This window comes from Pavona decussata, unplaced genomic scaffold (genome assembly GCF_977016875.1).
Source record: "Pavona decussata unplaced genomic scaffold, jaPavDecu1.1 SCAFFOLD_127, whole genome shotgun sequence".
In the NCBI taxonomy this organism is placed as follows: Eukaryota; Metazoa; Cnidaria; class Anthozoa; order Scleractinia; family Agariciidae; genus Pavona; species Pavona decussata.
Window position 1 is genome coordinate 678403 of NW_028145541.1, and position 14024 is coordinate 692426.

Below are 14024 nucleotides of genomic sequence, written 5' to 3' on the forward strand. Positions count from 1 at the left end.
AATCCTGCCAAAGTGATTTCTAAAAGTGACATTTTTTTTCCTAACCTGTACTTTAAATCTATATCCATAAAGGATAATCCTTTACTTGGTATTAATGCTAAAATTAGTGTTACTTCTCTGCATAGTAAAAGTATGTTATCTACTCCTGGTCGAGGTCAGTACGATTGGCTCCTCAAGTCTAGTTTTCAAATGTCGGGAAAATCCCACCTGATCGGGGATTTCGTTTTTTCCCGCATCAACACATTTTAGTACTGCAATGCTTATTGGGGACACTGTAAATGACTGAACCAAACATACAAACTGTACGTAACATGTTGTTAAAAATCCCAACAGCAACTGGTTGGCTATTTACAGAGCGTGGCCTTGGATTTGTAAGCGAGGCTTCCCTTGAATAATCCGAGTGGTTAGAGCGGAACTTGAACTTGAGACCTCTGGATTACAAGTCCAGCTCCCTTACCACTAGGCCACGTCGCTCTCGATTTATCCCCAGCCATACCAGACCTACAATGCAATACAATGCAATACAATGCAATGCAATGTAATGCAATGCAATGCAGTACAATGCAATACAATGTAATGCAATACAATGCAATGCAGTACAATGCAATACAATACAATACAATGCAATGCAATACAATGCAATGCAGTACAATGCAATACAATGTAATGCAATGCAATACAATTCAATGCAATACAATGCAATGCAATACAATGTAATGCAATACAATGCAATGCAATACAATTCAATGCAAATACAATACATGACAATACAAATACAATACAAATACAACACAATACAAATACAATACAATACAATTCAAATACAATACAATGCAATACAAATACAACACAATACAATAAAAATACAAATACAATACAAATGCAATGCAATACAATACAATAAAACATAAGTTTATTTTGTCATACACTTAGCTATAGGTAACGTGAGTCTGCGATGATCCACCAGCTAGTTTTCAAGTATTCCACATAAATTAAAGTTTAAACGATAATAGAGCACCGGGAGAAAAATATGAAATGATTTCTCCGAAGAGGAATAAATTATAATCACTTTATAGCTTTTTTTTCTCCAAAATACTTAGAAGGAACTTGAAAAAATTGGCCAATCTTTTCAAGTTGCAATCCATTTCCATCCTGGCCATCCGCTGACAAAGATGAATGATACTAGTTTCCCTGCACTAGTAAGGTTATCCCAAAGACCCCGTTTGCGCTTCATTTACTTAAAATACGCTTTACAATACAATAATAGACCCCGTTTGCGCTTCATTTATTTAAACTACGCTTTACAATACAGTACAATACAATACATTGCAATATAATAGCTTTATTTAAAGAGGCGCAATGGCCTATTAAATTTCTCTAACTTACAATGTACGGCCCTGAAAATAAGACGAATAAATACAATACGCACATAATTGAAGTCAAAACGATAAATCTAATTGGAAAAAATATTGTAACATTCGTAGTTTGCAGTTAAATGAGGGATAATAACTATTCGTAAAATATAAATATATTAGTCGATGTAGAAAAAGGTAAATGTGTATAAAATTTCTAATGAAGGGGTGGTTAGCAATACGAAAAGTACTTACCATGCATAGTATAGCGGCAATTCGAGCACAACGGATCTTCCAAATGCTCAACAGAGGACAGACATGAACGAAACAGATTTCGTACTTTAGGCAAGAGGAGAGAGGGTAGAATTAAGGTATTTAGGTTTTATGACTTAATCATTCCAAAATGAATTTTTTAAAAAGTCTTGTATAGCAACCCCTCATCCATACCTGATAAGTTCTTCTGCTTGAGTCCGCAACATCGAGAAAGCTGCATCACTTATAAAATTGGCGCGAAAACAGAACGAACTCTTCGGTTAATTTATTAAAGTCATTCCACATAACACCGTATTTCGCATAATTATGCTATTCCGGGCGTCATGCAACATGCCACCCCTCACCGATGCAAATCAGCACGCAAGATGATTTTGGGTACAAGAAATGCTAGAAAAATTGAGTTATTTGCTCTGTAAATTAGTAATAGTCAAGAAGTTTACAATGCATAGCAGCCTATCTCTCACTCACAGAAAAAGTTCTTGCGTGTTTGTCATCTATGCTCCAGATGTTTTGAAGTTAAATAAACTCATGCAAATTTGTGTTTGCTCTGATCTCGAAGGCCAAGAAACCAAATTATATTCTCCACCGTTTCCACAATGTAACTTCGAATTTTGATTTGACTTTCACTCTGACAGTATAGACTCTGACAAACTCTTACTCACTCGTGCTTTTTTAGTTGCGTGACTCACTCACCAAACGCTGAGCGAAGTCAATGCCTTCGCCGCGTACAAGAAATCATCTGTAACTTTAATATGCCAAACATTTTCGAGGATTCTCGCGCTACGAGATTCTACTGTAGTAACTTACGGTATAGGTGGATAACTAGAGTATCAGCACTATTTTATAAGTTCAAACACTGAAAACGTGCAATGCCCTTTCTATTGTGTCATTGCTCCTATTTAGTTCCAACTACAGTAGTTCTATTATGACCTTTATCATACACTAATTCTATTGTTTCATTTTCTTTGCCCTTCTTTGCATGCTTAACAGTATGAGAAAGCAATGAAGGCTGGTCACTACCCCCTCAAATATAACTATCAACATTCTCTCCCCGTTTTACTTTTATGCTATGATATTACAGACCGGCCCAATTGAAATCCTACTCTGCGTGACCGACATACTTCTTTGTGAGGTCTCTGTATTTTTCTCTTAGTCTCCTTGTCTTTCATCCGTCGCGTATAGCAGCGTATAGCCACATGTAATCAAAGATTGTCTATTTTTACCAGAGAGAGCTTAGTGTAAGTTTGTTGGTGTGTCAGTGGTTCATGGCCGCCGTGTCTTTCCTTGATACGTCTTTTCTATGTCAGGTCACATTCTACAGGTCACACTGAAGTACAGGTCACTCTTATATAACAAAGAGGGTTAGAGTGTGCGTGCCCTAGGCCTGAATTAGCCTTTTAGCATGGAGTTTAGAGCCAGGCGACCCTGTTTAGCTCGTTTATATGCCATTATCACAGTGACCTGTAAAAGATAGCTGCCGCTCTTTGGTTACTTGATAGCTATTAATCGGCAGACGGGCAATTTCACCTTTATTCCTCGAAAGTTGCCGCTCTCGTCTTTACATGAGTACGGAGCTAGATACCTTTCCAAGCGCTCTTTGGTGACAAGTGAAACGTCAAAAATACCATGTGTTGTAGACCAATGCCACTTCAGAATACTGGCTTCGTTTTCAAAACTAATTTCTGTGCTGTAAGTCTCGTAACTTTTGATTATTTTAAATCCCGCTAACAAAGCATACTTCTCGATTTGGGCCCTCGATTCGCATTGATACATCTGGCAAATCTGTTCTGCGTTCTCGGGATTCAATTCCTTATAGGCATTTAACTCAAAGGGCGGTAGATGATCGAGATAGTTTAAGGCTATTTTGCTTCCTTCACTTAGACTTCCAAACATATTCTTGAAGGCCTGCTCTTTCTCAGGTATCCAGTGAAGGGCAGCATTACAGAAAATAAGGTCGTACCTTTCCGCTCCCATTCCTGGGAAGTTCGAAGCGCTTCCTTCGACAAATGAGATATTCTTGATATCACTGTGAGTTTTCCGAGCCAGCTGAATTCGTTCCTTGTCAGGGTCAACACCGATAACCTTTCCCTCGGGTCCTACCAGCGCAGCTAGGTATGCAGACAGCTCTCCTGTACCGCAACCTAAATCCAAGATGGCGTCTCCTGCTTGAGGGCAAACATCTGTTTGGATAAACATTTCACCGTCTGTCTTTTGCACGGAAAGCGAGGCTTGTTTGTAGCCCTCCGCTACATTGCTGTTGAAGAAATTTGTCATGTTTCTTATCTCAGTACTGAACATTTAATGATTGTTCATTAGTCAACATTTCATGATCGTGACTTCTGTAATCATGATCGTGACGCTGTAATTATAACTATAACAAAATTCTCGATTGTGATTCGCTATCAGCACGTGGAGTCCGATACGGTCTGTAATCATACGAATGATTAACGACCGCTAAGCGGGATCCGATTTGTTTCAACAAATGATTGATTGCTGACTGAATTGGACGACACAAATTCCCGCTTACCAATTAATCTTAACCATTACAATTGCCGAGAACAATTACAAATGGCTGTGAAAAATGAACAGTGTGCTAGTGAGACGTTTCGGAGAATGTAGAAACAACCGTCAAGCGCAACTATCCTATCAACTTTGTTTTCAGGGTCCTTTCTGTTCCTTTCTCGAGGGGTTAAGAGAGAGGGGTCCTTTCTGTTCCTTTCTCGAGGGATTAAGAGAGAGGGGTCCTTTCTCTTCCTTTCTCGAGGGATTAAGAGAGAGGACCCTTGGGGTGCTGTCCTATTGCAGCGCGCGCGCTCAATGACGTCCGTTGTCCAATTAAAGTGCACCTAACCCCCAATTTTTTTTTTTTTTTTTTGCTGAAATAAATCTTTGCACCTGTTCGAAACGCATTGAGTCTTTATGCGCCTTTTTTTAAAAACCAAATCTTGACTTTTTATAGGCTGTAAAAGTTACGAAATCTAGCCATCATCTGTCCCATGACCGAGCTAATAAAGGGCATGGGTCTATTCCTTACATGACGTCACAAACTGCTTTGCATGCATTTTCACAAAGGTCACAAAGACTTAATACAATGCAAATCAGTTTGTGACGTCAAATAAGGAATAGACCCATGCCCCTTACTAGCTCGGTCATGAGACAGATGATGGCAAGATTTCGTAACTTTTACAGCTTTTAACAAGTCAAGATTTGGCTTAAAAAGGCGCCAAATAGCGCAATATGTTAGAAAAAAAAATTGAGGGCTTAGGAGCTCTATAAATAATAATGATAATGATAATGATAATGATAATGATAATGATAATGATAATGATAATAATAATAATAATAATAAAGACAATTTGTATACCGCATTTTAGATCGTTTATTGATTATTACACGCTTTGCAGTCTCAGCAACTAAATTACATGTCTAAAAATGTATAACAATATATAATTACAATTAAGGTATAAAAGACATATTAATTACTAAAATATCGTGAAGATTCTCTATAGTAACACCGACTAATCATATGCTATGGCTTATAATGAATGAATCCTTAAATCGATTTCTTCTTCATGTAGGAGTATCAAAAAGTCTCTTATTCCTGAACTGATTTTGGTGGTAAAAGACTATCAAGATTATGATCTTTATTATCTATGCTGTCATTAAATAAATTCTTAGATGCATATGGTGTTTCTCATCAGGCACAAAGTGTCGGAATACCACTGGATAAGCTATTCTACAATAAAACATTTCACAAACATTCATTGAACATGGCCACATGCTTCTATAGAAGCAGAGGCCATAACGCGATTATGTTTTAAGTCGGTAATGTATGACAATAGAATGTCCGGAGTCAATCAAATCTTGCGGCAACCGATTAATCAGCCGAAAACGGAACGACATTCTTCGATTCGTAATGTTCCTGTTTTTCCACCGATGTATTTTCGTGATTTCTCGTCTGAAAGCCGACCTTTTACGAAGATTCGTCTTCCATGTGCTTTTCCCTGGACTTGTTTGATTTTCAGACTTTGCAGGTGTGAGGCTAAGTTTCCGCCGTAAAATTATTGTTGGAAATAACTCCATCCAACGAAGAACGATGAAAGCAAAGAGTGTTCAATTTGGTGAAAACAAGATGTAGGTCGTTCTGTGCACAAAATGCTGACCAATCAGAATAGCTTCTTCCGACGACAGGAAAACAAACATTTGAATGAAACTTGATAAGCAGTTACCCACTATGCAAAACCTGTGAGGGTAAAAGAAGGAATGAGTTTGCGGCAATAATGTGGCATGTGCCATGACGTCTGATATTGCCTTTTGTCCTGATAAGACTACACGCCGCCACGTTGTTTTTACAACTACATGGAAGTCGCAAGACGAAAAGCAGGGCCGTACATAGCGCGGGGGCAGAGGGGGCAGCTGCCCCCGCCAGGAAAACTCAATTTGTTTCCAACATCACACTGATCACAAGAAAATCGACTAATTGACTGAAAAAATATTCCTTCAATGTGAATTCCAAATAATTATTTTGGAAAATCTTTTGAGGCAAAAGCCAGTACCGGTTTTCTTATGAAAATAATGATTTTGTCAGTTTGGGCTGCCTATTATTTAGAATTTGGTGTGTACATGTAAATAAAGACTGACAAGCCGGCTATGCCACTTTCTGGCGCGTGTTTTAGCCTTTTTTAAATCTAGCTTATACAAGTTTTTTTTTTCAGAGATAAATTGGTTTTAAAAGCCTGCGTTGCTCGCAAGTATTTGTAGCGGGTTTGGATTTAACCATCATATGTTCATCATCCGACAGGTCATTTGCGCCTAATGATTTTTGAGTTTCCTCTTTTGAATTCTCTTTGTTTTGAACATGACCTCGTATTCCGTGTGTTCAACGACGGTGTTTTTATTGTTTTTATCATTTCAGCTGGGTTTGGCTTGGCTCTTTTAAGTGCTTGATAGTTTTAACTGCCTTTCTTGTTGAGATTTGGCAATATTAGGACAGAAATTAATCATTGCTTGTATCATGCAATGAGCTTCATTCTGCAATTGTTGCAATGCCGGGCCCGGCTAGTGTTTGTCACAAGGAGTTGCGTTTCTTGGCACGGCTATTTGGTTTTTTGGTTCTCTATATAATCGTTGTAGCGTGTTATAGAGCTATGCAACGTGTCACAGTAACACTGAAAAGGCTTGAATTGTATTTAAATAACGACTGTGTTTTTGCAAATGCTTCGCTCCACTGATATAGTGCGTTTGAATTGTGGAAGCTCAGTGATTTTCTCCCTTTGTTTACAGCAGTGCATCGACTGTTTTAAAATAAGAGACAATATTTGCTCCAAGCGAAACAAGACGTTTACTCCATAAAAAGTCATGACAATTTAAAACAAAAAGCATCGGTGTGTTTTTTTTTTCTCTAAACGTCGTAGAGGCAACTTTCTTTGTAGGAGTGAAAACAAAATTAATGTCCAACCTGCATACGGTAGACCCCTGTGAGGGCCGTGCGGAGTTTGCCCCCACAGACAAAAAATCCTAGGTACGGCCATGGAAAAGTGAACATTCAATTTGATACTTACCATAGGTCCTTAAATGCGAAAACTTTAAACAGTATTCGTTGATTTCTCCACCCTCATTTCTTCTTAACTAGCGAACAGGCATGTTCCTTCCCAGGCTAAATGCATTTCGTAATGCTCGATCCGTTGCCTTGATCTGTTTTCTAGTTCCACGATTTGTGTTGACCTTTGTAACGTAAACATCAGCGTCTTGTAATTTAAGCATCAAAATGACAATTAAGAGAAATACATGTACTGGAAAAAATGAGTTATTTGTAAATCAGTAATAGTCAAGAAGTTTTCAATGCATAGCAGCCTATATATCTCTCACTCACAGTAAAAGTTCTCGCGTGTTTGTCATTTATGCTCCAGTTGTTTTGAAGTAAATACACTTATGCAAATTTGCGTTTCGTCTTGTTCTTTCTTTTGACTCAAAGGCTAAGGAAACAAAATTGCATTCTCCTCCGTTTCCACAATGTAACTTTGAATTTTGATTTAACTTTCACTCTGGCAGGCTAGAATCTACTTTTTAATAGCGTAACTCACTCACCAAACGCTGAGCGAAATCAAGGAGGAGGTTAACAATTACTAGACGAACACCAAACCTTCTTGGCGGTCATAAAAATAAATCACATGCTTTTGGAATCTCAAAAAAAAAACCCAGTTAGGGGTAACCATGCATTTTTCAATTTGTAAAAAATCCCATACATTGCTTTTTTTTTTTGTTCTTGTTTTTTAGAGATATTTATGTTTTTTGTCTCTGAAAAATGCGTGGTTACCCTCAATTTTCTTTTTGGATTCCAATAGCCCTTGCTAACTGAGATCTGCTTTTCCCGCAAAGTCATAAACCGCACAAAAATACTTCGGTATTAGTAGGGTTCAAACAATAATAGTGTACCGGTAGGAAATTATGAAATGATTTCTCCGATGAAGAATAAGCCGTCTCCTTTAGTCAAAAAAAAAAAAAGTTGAAATTCAGGCTAATCAATTACACACTTGTACGGGTATGCGAGCCACCCGCTTTCAAAATAAAAGCGTTGTCACTGTAAAAGCACGCCTATTCTTTCCCAAACGCCTCCCACCCTACTATAGTTATAGCAAGACAAAATATTATACAACAAAAATTGCCCACCTTTTTATCCTCTCTCTCTCGGTCAATTACCTCAACACCCCCCCCCCCCCCCCCCCAGTTAAGTGCATTAATACTCGTTGCGGAAATACTGAAGGGGGGCACAATGTAGTGCCGATAATATGAGCACTTGACAGCCACCAGTCGAAATACAGTCGGTAATCAAGGTAAGCGTAAGGTTTCCCGTTTCCGTCCACCATGTGTCGTCGACCAAAGCCACTAAAGAAAGACTTTCTGTGTTTTCAAACACTACTTGTCCACTCATCACCTCGTAATTAACGATCATGATTTGAAAGCCAACCGATCAACAATACTGCTTGATCTTGACCTTCGATTCCCATTGATATACAACCACATGTAGCCCAAGCTCTACGACCTTTGTAACGTAAACACCAGCGTCTCCTATTTTAAGCATCAAAATGATCATTAAGAGAAAGACATGTGCTGGAAAAAAAAAATTATTTGCTCTGTAAATCAGGAATAGTCAAGGAATTTACATTGCAGAGCAGTCTATCTCTCACTCACAGTAAAAGTTCTTGCGCGTTTGTTATTTATGCTCCAGTTGTTTTGAAGTACATAAACTTATTCAAATTTCCGTTTCGTCTGGTTTTTCTATTTTAACTCAAAGATTCAGAAAACAGAATTGCATTCTCTTCCGTTTCCACAATCTAACTTCGAATTTTTATTTAATTGTCACTCTTACAGGATACTCTTGCTCATGCACCCGTTTTTAGTAGCGGGACTCACTCACCAAACGCTGAGCGAAATCAATGCCTTCGCCGCGTAGAAGAAATCGTCTGTAACTCTTAAAATATGACAAAAATTTTCGAGGACTGTCGCGCTACAAGATTCAAGTAATTTACGGTCTAGGTGGATAACTAGAATACATCAGCACTTTATCTTTTTTTTTGTGCAATGCCCTTTCTATTGTGTCATTGCTGCCATTCAGTACCAACTAGTTCTGGTAACGGACCTATTTCACACACTCTAATTCTATTGTTTCATTTTCTTTTCCCTTCTTTGATCGCTGAAAAGTATGCGCAACTAATGATGATGATAATAATAATAATAGTAATAATAATAATAATAATAATAATTTTTATAGCGCTAATTCCATAGAGTACATTAGCTCTTTAAAATATAATTGTGTTTAATATACAGTTGTAAAAATACAAGATCGATACTGATTATAAAATAAAGTTCAAAAGGGCTTCTATCACTATATAAAGCAATTACACCATGTAAATCTAAAATTATCCTTATAACTCTCACATTATCATGTTTCACGTTTATTTTGTTATTACCGTTACCATAATTAACATTTTTGTCTACTTATTATAAATTCAACTTCTACCGCTTTGTACTTTAAACTAACTGAGGATGACAGAAGTTTCTGTCGAAACATGTTTTATAGACTCAAAAGTTTTGTCGTTTTCCTTAAAATACTATCTGATAAAAGTATTAAAATTTTAGAACTTACGATTAAGCGTCCATAAAAAGATATGCATGCACATGCAATCAGATTGTTTATCTTTTTCCACGAGAGCGTAGTATAAGTTTGTTAGTGTCAGTGGTTCCTCGGTTACTTGCTAGCTATTAATCGGCAGAGAGGCAGTTTCACCTTTATTCCTCGAAAGTTGCCGTTCTCGTCTTTAGATGAGTACAGAGCTAGGTACCTTTCTAAGCGCTCTTTGGTGACAAGTGAAACATCAAAAACACCATGTGTTGTAGCCCAATGCCAATCCAGAATACTGGCTTCGTTTTCGAAACTAAATTCTATGCTGTGAGACTCGTAACTCTTGATTATTTCAAATCCCGTTAACAAAGTATACTGCTCGATTTGGGCCCTTGATTCACATTGATACATCTGGCAAATCTGTTCTGCGTTCTCGGGATTCAATTCCTTATAGGCGTCTAACTCAAAGGGCGGTAGTAGGTCGAGGTAGTGTAAGGCTATTTTGCTTCCTTCACTTAGACTTCCAAACATATTCTTGAAGACCTGCTTTTTCTCACGTATCCAGTGGAGTACACCATTAGCGAAAATTATGGCGTACGTACGTCTCTGACCACATTTCTGGGAAGTCTGAAGCGCTTCCTTCGACGAATAAGAGATTCTTGATTTCACTGTGAGTTTTCCGAGCGAGCTGAATTCGTTCCTTATCAGGATCAACACCGATAACCTTTCCCTCGGGTCCTACCATCCCAGCTAGGTAAGCAGACAGCTCTCCTGTACCGCAGCCTAAATCCAAGATGATGTGCCCTGGTTGGGGAGAAACATCTGTCTGGAAGAACATTTCACCCTCTGCCTTTTGCACGGAACGCGAGGCTTGTTTGTAGCCCTCTGCTGCACTTTTGCTGGAAAGGTTTGTCATGTTTTCTTATCTTCTACGGTGTTAGCGTTTTCAAGTCAAATGCGAGATAGCTGCACGGGCGCACCCTAATTATAAATTATCATGACTCTCTTTGCAAAACAAGCTTGAATCATAGGAATGATTAAATAATTGGCTATTTCAATGCCTCCAGCGCCGGTTTATTGTGACAGGCTTCAGTAACTTCTGCTTGTAGAGAAGTTATTTTTGCTTCATGTGCGTTTTAGTTTCCACGCAGTTTCGTTCCTTAAATATAACACGATTAAGGGACAGAAGAATTGTTAACATTTGGCGCTATCTAAATATGGCATAGTATTCTTGCAGCATATCGCTCCATAAACATCTCAGAATTGTTTTATGATTTTTAGAGCGTTTACAAAGAAGAAGTAGTGAATTTCAAAGAAATTTAGAAAAATACAGATTTTAAGGAGGAGTTTAACTAGACGAACACCAAGCCTGTCTGTCTGTCGTGACGTCACTCTTACATCGTTAATTTTTGTGTTACACTCTGTTTTTTTTTTTAATAACAACCTTTTTTATAAGAACGTCGAGGCTGAGATTAACCAAAATTTTAGAACGTATTAAGAACATTCCTCAGGCTGGCAGTCGATTAAGAACGTTTTTATTTTGCTAATCTGTGTATAAAATCAAGGTAACAAATGTAAATTAACCAAAATACTTAAGGGCACGTTTTGTATAACATTAACAATGGTGACACACTTCTCGGTTTGTCATAATCACTTTGATAGGTTTCGTGGTCACGTCCGCATTGATTTACTGAAATACATTTAGTGTATACCACTGATGTAATTTAAGAACATCTGAAGAACGTTTTGAGCTTCGAATCGCAAAAAAATATAAGAACGTTCAACCTCAGCTCCAAAATTAGCCGTTCTTTAAAAAAAAAAACAAAAAAAACAAGTGTATTCCCTGTGAAGTGATTTAAGTTAACTCGATAAAATTGTGTACTGTTTTCGGATTCTCACAGAAACTCGTATTATTCATCTAGGTGTGTCAGCTAGTTGTCAGGTATTCCTTATAAATTGAAGTTTAAAAGATAATAGAGCATCGAGAGGAAATTTGTGACTTTATTTGTGACTTCCGCTTGAGGCAGAAGTTATTTTTGCTCCTTGTGCCCTTTAGTTCCCCTGTAGTTTCGTTCCTTAAACAATTAAGGGGCAGAAGAATTCTTAACATTTAGCGCAATCCAAAAATTGCATCATATTCTTGCAGCATATAGCTCCATAAACATCTCAGAGGTTTTGGGTGATTTTTTAGAGCGTTTACAAAGAAGTATTGAATTTTAAGGAAATTGAGATAAATAAAGATTTTAAGGAGGAGGATAACAATTACTACACGTACTACGCCTAGTAATTGTTATCCTCCTGCCTGGCTGTCATAAAATCACTCCCATTTACTAACCTAACAAACGCCATCTGTCGATTTTCAGTTGTCGATAATTTTTGTTCCATTCTCTGTATTAAAGTGATTTAAGTTAACTGAATAGGCCATTGAATAAAATTGTGTACCGTTTTCGGATTCTCCAAGAAACAAGAATCATTCATCTTGGTGTGTTGGCTAGTTGTCAGGTTTTCCTTATAAATTAGAGTTTAAACAATAATAGTGCACCGGGAGGAGAATATGAAATGATTTCTCCGATGAAGAATAAGCCGTCTCCTTTAGTAAGAAAAAAGTTGAATTAAATTCAGGCTAATCAATTCCACACTTACACGGGTATGCGAGCTACCCGCCTTTAAAAAAGCGTTGTCACTGTAGAAACGCGCCTATTCTTTCCCAAACGCCTCCCACCCTACTATAGTTATAGCAAGACAAACAACTATACACCAAAAATGGCCAACCTTATTATCCTCTCTCTTCTCGGTTTATTCCGGCTTTTGTGAACAGAGGTAACTCACGCGATATTTTATGGAGTCACAGTTACCTCCATTTATCAATTAACTACATTAATACTTTGTAAATGGTTTGAACCCAGGAGTCATGTCATAAGTACGTAGATTATGATCATCCGGGTAGTGTAGTCCTGAGAAGGACTGTTTGTGGTGACTTTGACTGACGTTTCGACAACCTGAGCGGAAGCCATCTTCAGAGTCAAGTGAATTGTGACAAAAACAACGAAACAGACAAACAATAGACATCTTACTAACAATAGACCCACGGACTTTTTTGACTAACAAAAGCCGGATCGAAACGCACCAATCATTTTTTACAGTCTTCACAGCCAATTACATCACGGCTTACTGACAAACGACCAATAACATCTGGACTTCGTTGACCAATCAGGTTAACAACCAGAGACGTATATACCACCTACTGACGCTCCACAATTCACTTGACTCTGAAGATGACTTCCGCTCAGGTTGTCGAAACGTCAGTCAAAGTCACCACAAACAGTCCTTCTCAGGACTACACTCACCCGGATGATCATAATTTACGTACTTACATTAATACTCGTTGCGGAAACACTCAAGATAGCACATTGTAATACCGATAATATGAGCACTTGACAGCCACCAATCGGCAGCGCAGCAGACGGTCGATTCCTCTCTTATTCCTGGGAAATCAAGGTATGCGCAAGGTTTCCCGTTTCCGTCCTGAGTAAGGAACACAAGGAACAAGAAATCTTTGCAAACGCTCTTCGGTGACAAGTGAAAGATTGAAGACACCATGTGTCGTCGACCAAAGCCACTTAAGAAAAACTTTCTGTGTTTTCAAAGACTACTTGTCCACTCATCACCTCGTAATTAATGATTAATGATTTGAAAGCCAACCGATGCATAATATTGCTTGATCTTGACTTTCGATTCCCATTGATATACAACCACATGTAGCCCAAACTATACGACCTTTGTAACGTAAACACCAGCGTCTCGTATTTTAAGCATCCAAATGATCATTAAGAGAATACTGGAAAAAATGAGTTATTTGCTCTGTAAATCAGTAAGTCATGAAGTTTACAATGCATAGCAGCCTATCTCTCATTCACAGTCAAAGTTCTTGCGTGTTTGTCATCTATGCTCCAGTTGTTTTGAAGTAAATAAACTTATGCAAAATTGCGTTTCGTCTGGTTCATTCTTTTGACTCAAAGGCTAAGTAAACAAAATTACATTCTCCACCGTTTCCACAATGTAACTTTGAATTTTGATTTAACTTTCACTCTGACAGGATAGCATCTAGCAAACTCTTGCTCATGCGTCCGTTTTTAGTAGCGTGACTCACTCACCAAACGCTGAGCGAAATCAACGCCTTCGTCACGTAGAAGAAATCGTCTGTAACTCTTAATATGACAAATATTTCGAGGACTGTCGCGTTACAAGATTCAAGTAATTTACAGTGAAGTGGATAA

At 38.0% G+C, this 14024-nt stretch overlaps 1 pseudogene; it reads right to left on the reverse strand.

The window, feature by feature from the left end:
• Positions 1-9366: 9366 nt before the first annotated feature.
• On the reverse strand, positions 9367-10663 carry LOC146469064 (uncharacterized; annotated as a pseudogene).
• Between the last annotated feature and the right edge of the window lie 3361 nt (positions 10664-14024).